At 43.4% G+C, this 15608-nt stretch overlaps 1 protein-coding gene across 2 annotated transcripts in view; it reads left to right on the top strand.

Moving 5' to 3' along the window:
* The window catches only part of LOC126092026 (uncharacterized), a 489900-nt gene that overhangs the window by 427648 nt on the left and 46644 nt on the right, over positions 1-15608 (top strand). The window lies entirely within an intron of this gene.

The following is a 15608-nucleotide window of genomic DNA, read 5'->3' as shown; positions in this document are numbered from 1 at the left end:
AAGAGTTCTTGTTCTTCCAGTTACAAATAATCCCATCCAGTATTATTAATCGCTTTGCACAATAATGAAGTTACTTTTGTCGCTTTGCTAAAGAAATTCGGATTTTATCTATCTTTTCCGCTGAGACAGCCAATTTATTTGAAACGAAGTGTTTACCACACTATTGGCTAGTTTCAACTGTTCGCTGCATTTCAGGTGCTCGTTTTCATCTTCTAGCCCATATGGCATTATGCCATGATAAAGAACTCAACATGAGATAATACAGTACTAGTGCTCCAAGAATATCTACATCCCGAGAATCATACTAAAGAGCTTAATATCAAGTCGAGGCCTACTTCGGAACATACGAATGTGCACTTCAAGGCGAATTATTCATTTCAGTATGGTTCACGAATTCCGACGCTCTTGGAGAATCCTCTGACGTCTTGTTTCTTTTATGCCATAATGTAAGATCTTTTAATGTTTTACACATACGGGCCTCCTGCGTCATCGCAGCTGCGCAAGCGCGGCGACGCCTCCTACCTGCCGCTCCCTAGAGACTGCAGGAATAAATCTGTTTCTGGCAGATCGCGGGCAAATATTGCTACTTGTGGTTGGAAAAGGGTTATTTTCAAATTAAATTTCCATTTTCTAAAGATGAACCATGTGCGAGATTGTACGATGAATTTCTTAAATCACAGAGCGTTTGACTTTCATTTAAAAATCAACTCTTTGATGACAATCCATTTGGAAGAATTTCGAGCTCAGAAGATCAGAGATTTATGACGGTATTAAAAATTTTACTGGCACATTTGTGTGATGTATCTTAAAGTGTAAAACGTGCGAAAAAGATCAATATTGCATGTGAAACCTTACCTTCTCTTGCAGCTTACTAATCTTAGAGACCAATACTATATATGAAAGCTTTTCTTTTCTTGTAGCAGCGCTATGTATATTAACTTTTACTATTTGTGTGTTCACGCTACTTAACAATGGTGTTGCTATTGGCTGACTGCATCACGCGTCCTACTCTCTGAATATCCGCTGTCATCGGCTGGCGAGATCAGGTGATATGAGCTATGACTGGCTGACAAAAGCGCATCGCAATTTCGATTTCATTTCTTTGGAGAGTAACATGCGGTGTTTTATGGAATGCGAATTTATACTTTCGTAATATGAAAATATGCATCGTACATGTTGCCACACATCAAAGAACTTTCCAAAGCGTGTTTTTTCCCCTAAGTTTCGTTTTATAAAGCGCCGGGATATCCTAAGCCGCTGTATAAAACCATAGCCATTCAAATACGTCACAAGTTTTGCAGTACAGAGGGAAAGTATACTGTCACTTAACACGAAAAAAGTGTATTTTCACCCGGGGAGAAACTGTATTTTTAACCGGGACATCCGGGAAAAATCCGGGACTCTTTTTCCTTGTCCATGTATACACCCTGGATTTTACATACCGGGAATTGCCCCTCGGCTGTATTCAGCGTTAGTTGTAGGGCTGCAATGTCGGCCGATGACAGTGTAAGTGCGATGTACGTATCTCCGCCAGCAACAGACTTATTAGAGACACTTTCCCGGTGCCGCCTGGTGCGTCCAGTACACAATTCCGCCAGTGTTGTTGTCCATCCGGCCCATGACAACGTTGCAACGCTCCTTTTGAGTCTCATTGAGGAGACGTTTCTCAAATGGTTCAAATGGCTCTGAGCACTATGGGGCTTAACTTCTAAGGTCATCAGTCCCCTATAAATTAGAACTACTTGAACCTAACTAACCTAAGGACATCACACACATCCATGTCTGAGGCAGGATTCAAACCTGCGACCGTAGCGGTCTCGCGGCTCCAGACTGTAGCGCCTAGAACCGCTCGGCCACCCCGGCCGGCAGACGTTCGTCCCGGGCAATGTACTGAAGTGGTTCGTAGATGTAGCTTTTCTCCTTTTTAATTTCGAAGTTTAGCATATTGATAGCATCTTTTCGTACTGCTTGCATCCCAAGTTCTTCCACGATCTGGCTGTTTATTGCTAAACATCTATCCTGTAGCTGAATCAGTGTTTCACTGATGATGACATCGTTGAATTCGACGCTCAGCTCACTGTGAGCTTGTCGGATTTGGTACAGTACGTCACTACTCATACTCTCCTTGAAGGAGTCCCATAGCTGTTGTGGATTCAGTGGGTTACGTGTTGTCAGAATTATGGCGAATAAGTCTCCCATTTGATGAGCTGAGGCTGTGAGTGAGGCTTCTGGTAATGTTAATGCCCAATGGTTGTCGTTTACCGGCAGTCCTAAGATTGCCTTGCTTCTCTGTACGTGAGGCATAGGTAACCGTCAATAGTCTTGAGATCTGTAAAACTTGTTGGTCCCTCTATTTCGTGTAGCAACATCCGGAGATTGAAGCGTTCGCCGTCGTACGGTGTATACTCGGTCTAGTGTGCCAGTTTCATGATTCCTAGATGATCTTCTACTGGAAGCATTGTTTTAATCGTTGAAAGGTTTTTCTTGTCGTGTTCCACGTATCATAGTTAGGGACATCGACGAATAGTAATGTTTTCACGAATCAGTCCTTTTGGCACAGTTGGATAAAAAGGTGTTAATGTTGTGTTCTGAGATGGCTCGCTTGCAGTTTTTCTCGCGGTATCTTTTGTGAGATGTTGCATAGCTGGCTCGCGTCCCTGTATGGGAAACCGAAAATTCACCACATTGCTTCGTTACTGTTGACATATCTTCTCATTTGGTACATGAGGATCTGTTTCGTTGTTCGCTGTCTTTGGCTATTTCAAATACTGCCTTTGGTCACATACTTACAGACATAGTTGAAGGTGTTCACTGAATTGCAGTATTCTACGATCACATGTGCTTGGAACATTGTGGAAAGTACTGCGCTACCTGGTACTGCCCATTGAGTATCTGTTTCCAGTTCGTCCTGCCTCGTATACGCAATTTTGCTGTGAAGTCACCATTTTTGGATTTCCATCTTCTGTATTGCGACAACCATCAACTCCAGTTTGTGTGTCGCCCAGATATACTTTTTTTTTACATTTTCCATCAGTTACACATGGTGAATTTGGGTTTAATGTCCTACATGGTCTGTGGATCATGTTTTTCACTACTATGTCGTACAGTTCCGGTTCTTCTTGAAGATTGGGATACTCAACTTGGATGATTTTCTCGACATCCGTTGGATGAATTCTGTCGTGTATCCGTACAAGATTGTGTGAGCGACACAGTCCCAGTTTTTGCCATTCGATAGTGTACATCCGGCATCTGACGGTTCCAAAGACGTGGTGTCTTCTGATGACTTCAATAAATCTTATTTGCTGTTGTCGGAAAACTAGGGCTACTATGTCGTGTCGATACATGCTGGCTTGTCCGTATCCTAAATGTTTTTCTAGACGCAACGAGTTGCATGTGAATGTTATGAAGAGGTTAGGTCGTCCATATCTTTTTATGTAGATCATGGCGTCCTGAGTGGTTTCGTGCATGTGTCACGGACTTCCTATATATGATGAGGGTAACTTAACCATTCTTCAAATTTCATCAATGTTTCCATCATTTATGATTGTGTCTCGAAGGTCGATGTATTCTTCCGTAGGTAGTTTCTTCTGATTCAGTCTTATGTAAAGCATGCGTTCCGCTTCTACTTTTGCATACATATCTACCAGGAATTGTTGGAATAAACGGCGAGTGATTGAGAATGTGGTTGAATGTTTCATCGTTACTGATCACTAAGCGGTAAGCATAGAACTCTTTGGAAGTGACTTCTTTGTTTGTTTAGACACCTGTTTCAGGTTGGATTTGTTTCACATTAAAATGATATCCCTCCTCTCCGTGCAGAAATATTAATGGCTGTTGAAGGGCATCGTATGAACGGTGTGTCACTGCAGTGCGTTGTAGTCCTTCGCTTCTTCGTTGTACAATTACGTCACGGCTTGTGTTTTCAGTGTTCATGCGGTCTTTTCTCGGCTCGAATTATAACTTTACAGTCATCAGAAATCATTCCATCTAGTACTGTTTTAAATATGTGGATCAGTTGACTGAATTTGTGTAAGATCCTCTGTACATCTTGGAATACTTCTAGATTTAGTCCACTGACATATGAGCATCATTGATCAGTTTGTGTTTCTTCACTTCAGATGAAATATACTTGCAGAAATTTATGGTCTACGTTGCGAAGTGTCAGTAATGATCTCATGTTACGATAGATTTGTCTTGGATGGAAAAAAAAAACATAATCGTTTTCACCTTTGTTAGTGTTGATCTATGTCACGACAAAAAGGTCATCTGGAAGCAGGCATTGTACGCTTTTATGTTTTGGTAAAGTGTTTTGGTTCTAGAGTATCCCCGGTCACGTAGTGCAAAAATTCACACGGAGGTGCTTCCGATGGTGGTGATCGAATTATTCCATACATGCAAGAGCATTTTGGTATTTCTCTATTGAATTTTTTCGCGCTTCAGAATTGGCAGATGTTGTCCATTTTTCTGGTTATGACGTGTATGTGTTTGTTACATTCTTTTGTCGGATTGTAGTGGAATGATTCATTTGTCAGTTTGTATTGTTTACTGGTCCTCGTTCGCGCTTCTCGTAGGGTGATATTTCATGGATGGTTTGAGTTCGCAGTCTTTTATTATAAGACGTGTCGCAATTCTTTATTCTTCGATCCGTTCATTTCGTCGCTCCTTGGCTTCTCTGCTTCTCACGGTGCTCATTCTTGTTCGGCGTTAAATTAAACGTGCTTCGCGCTCTTCGTCTGTTTCGTTTTTTCGCTGTCTTTTTCGCCATTCGGCTTCGGAACTGATAAGATCTCCTCCCATTTTACGTTTGGACATTGTCTAAAATATAAATAAAGTACCAGATCAACTTTTAACGAACAAATACATTAAATACACACACTCTATTTTCTATTGATATTCAGTCAGTGTATGACGACTCACAAGTCTCTTTTTGTTTTTATTCACACTCTCCAGTGTTTTGGAATGTTCTGGAACATTGTGGACCATTCGATGCTTCTTTGGTGCTTTCTGGAATTCGCCACTGGTGGGGAAACCCACTGGTAAAGACCCGTCGGGGGTTCGAACGCCAGTTTCTTATCAGTGACAAAGGGACGAACCGGAAAAGTAGTCCAGTGAGTGAATGCAAACAAACACTGAGGTGTGAGTAGTCAGAGTGATACAGTGACTGAATGTAAACCGCAAATAAAGTGTGTAAAGCGTACTCAGTGTATTTTTTTAGTAAAAAGTTGATCTGGTTTATGTTTTACACAATGCTGAAACGTCAAAGAGTAGAAGATATTGCAAGTCCTGAAGCCAAACGCCGAAAACAAAAAGAAGAGCGAAAAAATTGAACAGACGTAGAGTTGAACTATCGAAAGGCGAGACAACAGCGCATTCTGCTTAACAGCTTTTACAAAGTAGGCGAAGGCACGTACCCTACTGACGAGACGACCGGCCTCATTAAACTCAACCGGGGTTTCTGCAACACAGCCATTGCGGAAAAAGGACTCATCGACCAAATTTATCCAAACATTGTTGACAGCTATACCTGTCTGATTGGTTATGTCAACGGGCAGTTTTAACAAATAAAAATTATATTTTCGATTATATCGACTTTAATGTTTACGACGGGTGGTAGGGACAGAGCGTCGAGTGACATTATACTGAGTGCACTATCCGAAAATTGCCTCGAGCAATTAAACAGAGAACCGACTCGTGGAGATAACATTTGGACCTACTGATAACAAACAGACCCGAACTTTTCGACTCTGTATGTGCAGAACAGGGAATCACTGATCATAAGGCCGTTGCAGCATCCCTGAATATGGAAGTTAATAGGAATATAAAAAAAGGGAGGAAGGTTTATCTGTTTAGCAAGAGTAATAGAAGGCAGATTTCAGATTATCTAACAGATCAAAGCGAAAATTTCTGTTCCGACACTGGCAATCGTAAAATGCGTTTTAGACATGTACGTGCCGAGTAAAACTGTGAGGGACGGGAAAAACCCACTGTGGTACAACAACAAAGTTAGGAAACTACTGCGAAAGCAAAGAGAGCTTCACTCCAAGTTTAAACGCAGCCAAAACCTCTCAGACAAACAGAAGCTAAACGATGTCAAAGTTAGCGTAAGGAGGGCTATGCGTGAAGCGTTCACTGAATTCGAAAGTAAAATTCTAAGTACCGACTTGACAGAAAATCCTAGGAAGTTCTGGTCTTGCGTTAAATCAATAAGTGGCTCGAAACAGCATATCCAGACTCTCCGGGATGATGAAGGCATTGAAACAGAGGATGATACGCGTAAAGCTGAAATACTAAACACCTTTTTCCAAAAACACAGAGGAAGACTGCACTGCAGTTCCTTCTCTAAATCCTCGCACAAACGAAAAAGTGGCTGCCATCGAAATAAGTGTCCAAGGAATAGAAAAGCAACTGGAATCACTCAACAGAGGAAAGTCCACTGGACCTGACGGGATACCAATTCGATTCTACACAGAGTACGCGAAAGAACTTGCCCCCCTTCTGACAGCCGTGTACCGCAAGTCTCTGGAGGAACGAAAGGTTCCAAATGATTGGAAAAGAGCACAGGTAGTCCCAGTCTTCAAGAAGGGTCGTCGAGCAGATGCGCAAAACTATAGACCAATATCTCTGACGTCGATCTGTTGTAGAATTTTAGAACATGTTTTTTGCTCGTGTACCATATCGTTTTTGGAAACCCAGACTCTACTATGTAGGAATCAACATGGATTCCGGAAACAGCGATCGTGTGAGACCCAACTCGCTTTATTTGTTCATGAGACCCAGAAAATATAAGGTACAGGCTCCCAGGTAGATGCTATTTTTCTTGACTTCCGGAAGGCGTTCGATACAGTTCCGCCCTGTCGCCTGATAAACAAAGTAAGAGCCTACGGAATATCAGATCAGCTGTGTGGCTGGGTTGAAGAGTTTTTAGCAAACAGAACACAGCATGTTGTTATCAATGGAGAGACGTCTACAGACGTTAAAGTAACCTCTGGTGTGCCACAGGGGAGTGTTATGGGACCATTGCTTTTCACAATATATATAAATGACCTAGTAGATAGTGTCGGGAGTTCCATGCGGCTTTTCGCGGATGATGCTGTAGTATACAGAGAAGTTGCAGCATTAGAAAATTGTAGCGAAATGTAGGAAGATCTGCAGCGGATAGGCACTTGGTGCAGGGAGTGGCAACTGACCCTTAACATAGACAAATGTAATGTATTGCGAATACATAGAAAGAAGGATCCTTTATTGTATGATTATATGATAGCGGAACAAACACTGGTAGCAGTTACTTCTGTAAAATATCTGAGAGTATGCGTGCGGAACGATTTGAAGTGGAATGATCATGTAAAATTAATTGTTGGTAAGGCGGGTACCAGGTTGAGATTCATTGGGAGAGTCCTCAGAAAATGTAGTCCATCAACAAAGGAGGTGGCTTACAAAACACTGGTTCGACCTATATTTGAGTATTGCTCATCAGTGTGGGATCCGTACCAGATCGGTTTGACGGAGGAGATAGAGAAGATCCAAAGAAGAGCGGCGCGTTTCGTCACAGGGTTATTTGGTAACCGTGATAGCGTTACGGAGATGTTTAACAAACTCAAGTGGCAGACTCTGCAAGAGAGGCGCTCTGCATCGCGGTATAGCTTGCTCGTCAGGTTTCGAGAGGGTGCGTTTCTGGATGAGGTATCGAATATATTGCTTCCCCCTACTTATACCTCCCGAGGAGATCACGAATGTAAAATTAGAGAGATTAGAGCGCGCACGGAGGCTTTCAGACAGTCGTTCTTCCCGCGAACCATACGGGACTGGAACAGGAAAGGGAGGTAATGACAGTGGCACGTAAAGTGCCCTCCGCCACACACCGTTGGGTGGCTTGCGGAGTATAAATGTAGATGTAGATGCAGAACGTTCATAAGAAAATTGTCGGTGAAATGAAAATATACAAATCGATCGAAATGATGGTAAACGTCGAAGAAACGCTTCGCAGGTGCAAGAAATGCTATTACACTAACTTCGACTTAAAATTGGACCTCCGATCATACTAGTCAGAAATCTAAACTCACAGAAACTCTGTAACGGAACAAGGATGATCGTCAAACAGCTATCGAATAACATAACCGAAACCGAAATTGTGTTTGGAAAGTACAAAAGACACACACCATTTATGCCTAGAATACCACTGATCTCTACTGAATTTCCATTCCAATTTAAAAGACTGTTATTTCCAAGCAATTTAGCCTACAGTTTTATAATTAACAGCGCGCAAAGACAAACTTAAAAATATTGCAGCATCAAACTCAAAGAGTGCTGCTTCTCTCACGGTCAAAACTATAAATACACTCCTGGAAATTGAAATAAGAACACCGTGAATTCATTGTCCCAGGAAGGGGAAACTTTATTGACACATTCCTGGTGTCAGATACATCTCATGATCACACTGACAGAACCACAGGCACATAGACACACGCAACAGAGCATGCACAATGTCGGCACTAGTACAGTGTATATCCACCTTTCGCAGCAATGCAGGCTGCTATTCTCCCATGGAGACGATCGTACAGATGCTGGATGTAGTCCTGTGGAACGGCGTGCCATGCCATTTCCACCTGGCGCCTCAGTTGGACCAGCATTCGTGCTGGACGTGCAGACCGCGTGAGACGACGCTTCATCCAGTCCCAAACATGCTCAATGGGGGACAGATCCGGAGATCTTGCTGGCCAGGGTAGTTGACTTACACCTTCTAGAGCACGTTGGGTGGCACGGGATACATGCGGACGTGCATTGTCCTGTTGGAACAGCAAGTTCCCTTGCCGGTCTAGGAATGGTAGAACGATGGGTTCGATGACGGTTTGGATGTACCGTGCACTATTCAGTGTCCCCTCGACGATCACCAGTGGTGTACGGCCAGTGTAGCAGATCGCTCCCCACACCATGATGCCGGGTGTTGGCCCTGTTTGCCTCGGTCGTATGCAGTCCTGATTGTGGCGCTCACCTGCACGGCGCCAAACACGCATACGACCATCATTGGCACCAAGGCAGAAGCGACTCTCATCGCTGAAGACGACACGTCTCCATTCGTCCCTCCATTCACGCCTGTCGCGACACCACTGGAGGCGGGCTGCACGATGTTGGGGCGTGAGCGGAAGACGGCCTAACGGTGTGCGGGACCGTAGCCCAGCTTCATGGAGACGGTTTTGAATGGTCCTCGCCGATACCCCAGGAGCAACAGTGTCCCTAATTTGCTGGGAAGTGGCGGTGCGGTCCCCTACGGCACTGCGTAGGATCCTACGGTCTTGGCGTGCATCCGAGCGTCGCTGCGGTCCGGTCCCAGGTCGACGGGCACGTGCACCTTCCGCCGACCACTGGCGACAACATCGATGTACTGTGGAGACCTCACGCCCCACGTGTTGAGCAATTCGGCGGTACGTCCACCCGGCCTCCCGCATGCCCACTATACGCCCTCGCTCAAAGTCCGTCAACTGCACATACGGTTCACGTCCACGCTGTCGCGGCATGCTACCAGTGTTAAAGACTGCGATGGAGCTCCGTATGCCACGGCAAACTGGCTGACACTGACGGCGGCGGTGCACAAATGCTGGGCAGCTAGCGCCATTCGACGGCCAACACCGCGGTTCCTGGTGTGTCCGCTGTGCCGTGCGTGTGATCATTGCTTGTACAGCCCTCTCGCAGTGTCCGGAGCAAGTATGGTGGGTCTGACACACCGGTGTCAATGTGTTCTTTTTTCCATTTCCAGGAGTGTAGCTTGCTCTCGAGTAGGAAATTGAAAAAATTTGTACTTATACATCCTGAATATCAAAATGAAAAATGTTGTATACAAAATGTGTGTGTGAATTCCTAAGGGACCAAACTGCTGAGGTCATCGGTATCTAGACTTACACACTACTTAAACTTAACAACACACACACACCCATGCCCGAGGGAGGACTCGAAACTCCGACGGGAGGGGCTACGCAGTCCGTGACATGGCGCCTCAAACCGCGTGGCCACTGCGCGCGGCTGTTGTATATAAACAAGTATCGTAAATAGAATATGTTTTCAATAAATTCTTTTACCTGTTATACTTTAAAGTTTATCCTATTATTCCAACTACCACATACTCTCATATCAACCCTTTCAGCGCAGCCGGGTCCTCCAATTATTTCTGGAATATACAAAAGTACGGGCTCTTGGAAAAACCTAGAAATCAGCTCTCAAACTAGTGAGCCTGGAAGTGGGTCGTTTCCGCTGCAAATTATGACACATCTGATATATACAAATTTTTCTTCAGTCATCCGTTGGGGGGGGGGGGGGGGGGGGCGTGTTCTGTACAGTGACAGGAGGGTCTGTTGTCTTGTCGACAGCAGCCTGCCGTAGTGGGGTTCCCGAAGCTTCATCGGCCCCACGTCGGTCGGTCACAGTTCGTCACCTGGGTTGGCCTCTCGTAGAGCGACACGGCCGACGGAGCCTGCGTGTGCTCCACAGCCACGTCTACACGACTCCTCTGTAATTCACACTTCAGTACACGGCAGAGTGTCCATCAAACCATTTACAGACTATTTCGGGCGCTGATGACCGCGCAGTTGAGCGCCCCACAAACCAATCATCATGACAGACTACTTCTGGACTGTTCCAATTGCGAACAGTATTTTAGAAATATGAACACTTAACGCAACTTCTGATTAAACTCGCCGTGTAGGTGGAATTAAAAAAAATTTAAAAAAAACTTTCGCGTTCTCGGGATAATGTTGGTGATAGAAATTTCGTCAAAAGATCCTGCTGGCACGAGTAGAGCCCCTTTTTTTTATGATTGTCAGCGGAAGGCACGTATAATATCCGTGTCACTACCTCCCCTTTCTCACGGTAATAAAGAAGGCTCTGACCTTCCCTCGACTGCATCGACGTCCCCAGTCAGACAAATCCGATAAGCACTCCATACCGCATAGCTGTACTCCAGCACAGGAAGCACAAGGCAGTTTTTTTTTTTACATCATTTACGTGTTTTGTCAGTAAAACGCTGTTTTCGGTTCGCATATCTCAACAACATGTCGGTTCGGTTACAAATTTAAGTTATTCTTAATTGTAATTCCTAGTAATTTAGCTGAAATGACAGCCTTTAAATTGTGTGATTTATTGAGTGGTCGAAATTTAACGGATAACTGTTCGTACTAATGAAGAGGACCGCACTATTGTTTAGAGTAAAAAGCTGCTTCTCGCAACCTTCAGATCTCTTTTTCTATATAACTTTGCAATTGGCTTTAACAATTTGGTGAGTTTAGTAGACCGCAAACAGTCTGTGAGAGGTACTGAAATTGCCTCCTAAGCCCGTTCGTATAAACTCAGGAACAGCAGAAGGGCTACAACACGATTTTGGGTACAGACATCTTTTACTCGATAACTTTCCATAAATTACTATGAACAGTTTCTTCTCTCACAGGAAATCACTAACCCAGTGCTACAACGAAGGAGATACTCCATAGGCACGTAATTTGATTAGAAGCTGCTTGTAAGAAATTGTGTCAAAAGTTTTCTAGAAATCTAGAAACATGCAATCAGTTTGAAATCCCCTGTCGATAGAACTCATTACTTCTTGTGAATAACGAATCTCGAGTGATCTGCGGTGTATGGCTGATACCTATGGAGTTATAACATCAGTACAATCTGAAAGGATCCTAACTGGTATAGAACCTCTACTGCTTGTCTTTAATAAGCAATTTTAGTTACTTCGCTACATCGAGGATATATATACTTCCAAGTTAGTCGTGTTGAGAGCTAGTCTCGATTCGAATTCTGGAATGTATACATCGGCTTCGTTGGTGAAGGAATTTCGAAAAAAATGTGTTTAGTAATTCTGTTTCGAGGGAACTGTCATCTGCGTTATCGCACAGTGAAGATCTGCACTGTGTCTTGCCGCTGCCTTGCTGTACATTCTGCCGCACTCTCTTTTGATTTTCTGTTGGGGTTCGAGATATGATTTGGTCGAGAGCACTACTTCAAGCATCTCGCAATGAAGTCAGTGCTGCATTTAGAGATTCTGTCATACATCGCATTCTTTAGAGTTTCGCATCCTTTCCCATTGATTCTGCAAGTGTTCTGACATGTTTCGTGTAGCGAGGGGGGGGGGTCTTCTTCCGTTTCTTATAAATTTTTTTCGTACGAGCCCCTCACCTGCTGCTAATACTACTTCTCTGAATCAAAATCACATATATTTTTGGTGTACAATGTTTGGAAAGGATGAATAGTATTTCTTAAGAAGGTGTCAAGCAAATTCTTATCTCATTTTTTATACAGATATATTATACGTTCATTTTTGGTGGGTTTGGATGTTATGGTATTCAGTCTCAGTACAACGACCCTGTGGTTACTAATCCCTGAGTGCCTCATCATATTCCCTATTTGGTCAGGATTATCTGTGGCTAAGACGTCAAGAGTATCATCGCAACCATTAACAGTTCACCCGAAGTAATTGCTCAAAACTATTTTAAAGCGTTTAGCACAAGTTTGGCCTTTGTATTGTGACTATTACGGACGTTACACACGTATTCTTGCAAACATTTCCATGGGAAGACTTAAGTAAGCACCAGCTATAATTATATCCGTAGGGTACGTGTGGGAAATGATGCTAATTTCAACATTTCAGCAACAAGATCGTCAGAGTAATGGGAACCAATTATTAATTTATTCGAACTGTTATGTATAACCTCTTCTCATACTAACTCACAACAACTATCGACTTCATTTTCGTTAAAAGGAAACTATTTCTAACGGCAAGAAACACACCACTACCTGCTGAATTTAATGTCCTTTCTGAACACCAATACGTCCTTTGTGAGAACTTCAGCTGAAATTATTTCTAGCTGTGCCAGCTTCCAGAACTCCTAACGATCTGAGCTCCAGAGCTTTCTATTAGGAGCTTGAAGCTCCAGTTCTTTCTGCGACAAAGCCACGACAGTTTACAACTATCACACCATTCGTTCATATATCTACCGTCATCCTGTGTCTTACCTGCACCAACTGAGACTGAAGCCGCCTTTGTACTTTCCCGATACTCTCTAACTTCAAAATCCATCCTATCTACTCTACACAGCCTCCACTGTCCGCGTAGTTCATTTCTGTGCTAATGCACCCCTGTCCTATTAAACTGATCTGGACACCCCTCGACGCAATGGCGTAAGTCAAGGAATCAACAGCCTATACGGTCACCAAACCGCCTGAACCTTTATTTCAGACTCTCCTCTCGGCTCTCTACCATAGGTCGACAAACGGTCCTGTCAATGATGTTACCGATGCTGAGCTCCGATTCCTTTTCGTAAGCAAGACTGGCTGACTTTACCGCATGAGACAGCCACCAGAAACCTGAAGAGAATCTCTTCTCATCCACAGCGACAAACATCATTAATATCGCCATGATCTACCGCCTGACTTTGGCTGCACCCTGCGCTCTTCATGGGACCCAGAAGGCCGCATTTTACATCTGGGATGACTCTGCCGATATGAGCACAGGTGCTCACTAGATTTCTTCTCTTCCTTCACAGCCATGTCCCTTACGTGGTTCAGTCACACATCTAAGACTGGATTTCGAGCTCCCAGTAACGCCACCATCTGAAAGCGTCCAGATCTTGCATGCTCAGAGGCTTCAATTGAAACTAGGGAAAGAACTGTAGCTGTCTCAAAGTCTTTAGCAGCCGCAGAAAGCACCGTAAACCTTTTTGGCAGACAAAGTGGGGGGGGGCCTTTCGACCGATCCTCCAGAAAATCTTTACATACCTGCTACACCTTCAAACGACCACCCATTCAATCACAGGTGAGCAGTAACGAGGTCGACCACAGCAGTGGACCAATTTGGTGACACGTCAGATATAACGGCCGTTACTTGAATCCCTCCCAGTGGTGCCCATTTCCAGCAGTAACAACCTATGTGGCCGACATCAACACTGCCCCGAGCCGTGAGTGAACAATCACGAACTCTGCTCGCATCCGAACACAGCATTCGCAGTTCCTATACATCCTAAACACACTGTGAAACTACACGATGCAAACATGAGGCAAATTTACTATCTAACTACAAAATTATTATATAAGTAGCTCGCTTCTACTTACAAGGGAACCTCCCCATCGCACCCCCCTCAGATTTAGTTATGAGTTGGCACAGTGGATAGGCCTTGAAAAACTGAACACAGATCAATCTAGAAAACAGGAAGAAGTTGTGTGGAACTATGAAAAAATAAGCAAAATATACAAACTGAGTAGTCCATGCGCAAGATAGGCAACATCAAGGAGTATGTGAGCCCAGTAGTGCCGTGGTCCCGTGGTTAGCGTGAGCAGCTGCCGAACGAGAGGTCCTTGGTTCAACTCTTCCCTAGAGTGAAAAGTTTATTTTCGCAGTTGTCTCTGATCACTGTAATAAGTTTAGTGTCTGTGTTTTGCGACCGCACCGCAAAACCGTGTGATTAGTAGACGAAAGGACGTGCCTCTCCAATGGGAACCTAAAACATTTGATTGCAAGATCATAGGTCAACCGATTCCTCCACAGGAAAACACGTCTGATATATTCTATGCGACACTGGTGACGGCATGTGCTTCACATGACAGGAATATGTTGTCGACCCACCTAACTTGTACACTTGGCGAATGGGTAAAAAGATTCTTCTGCCTTGCCCGATTTAGGTTTTCTTGTGGATGTGATAATCACTCCCAAAAAAGTGATGAAAACATAAGAGTTTGTCACATAAACTGAATATTAAAAAATTATACTCGGGGGAAGACTTGAACCTTTTTTTTTGTAACCATATATATTTATTTAATATATTAACAAAGATACATTTAAAAAAAGACATTTTATTCTATTAACTTATTATATTCCTAGTGTTGGTTAATATTACTGTCATTTTATATGTTTTCGTTTTTATATTTTCCTTTTTCGTTTTTCTCTTATTGTTGTTCCTTAAACCCTTTTACATGGCCATTTGTCATCTTTTTTTTCTGAGGGGGTAGACATTGCAGGACAGACATAACATTTTATATTTGGCATCGATGCATTGATTCTGAGTTTATGTTTCTGTATGTGATGCACTTGTGATGCCACAGGCACATTGTGTATTCTGGTTTGATCTCTTCCTCTAGTTACACTGTTAAGTGGGACAGTATGAGGGAAACGTCACCATGATAGGTGGAGCAGAAGTGGAAGAAACTGTTTTACATATGCTACAGAATATACCTAAATTGAAGAAGAGAGAAAATTTTGTCATATTACATAAAAGAAGCAGAAAGGAGAGTGTGAGTAATCAATAGAATTTTATAGGCACAAAGTAAAGGAAATCATTTAAAAAATATAGAATAATAATAATGATTAGTTGGCACTTTCCACTAAGTAATGCTTGTTTCCTAGTCAGTACAGTACAAATAATGGAAGAAAAGTTAATTAAAAAAAACTGGTAGTACTACCGTGCATAGTTTTCACACTGTTTTGGCTGCGAGCATGACAGATGTTTGGTGAGAAGCACTTTTTATCACTGATTTGGACCTCTCGTTCGGCAGCTGCTCACGCTAACCACGGGACCACGGCACTGCTGGGCTCACGGTCTCCTTGATGTTGCCTGTCTTGCACATGGACT

Source organism: Schistocerca cancellata, chromosome 7 (assembly GCF_023864275.1).
Source record: "Schistocerca cancellata isolate TAMUIC-IGC-003103 chromosome 7, iqSchCanc2.1, whole genome shotgun sequence".
Taxonomy (NCBI): domain Eukaryota; kingdom Metazoa; phylum Arthropoda; class Insecta; order Orthoptera; family Acrididae; genus Schistocerca; species Schistocerca cancellata.
Note: the sequence above shows the minus strand (reverse complement) of the source record. Positions and strands in the feature narration are given on the sequence as shown.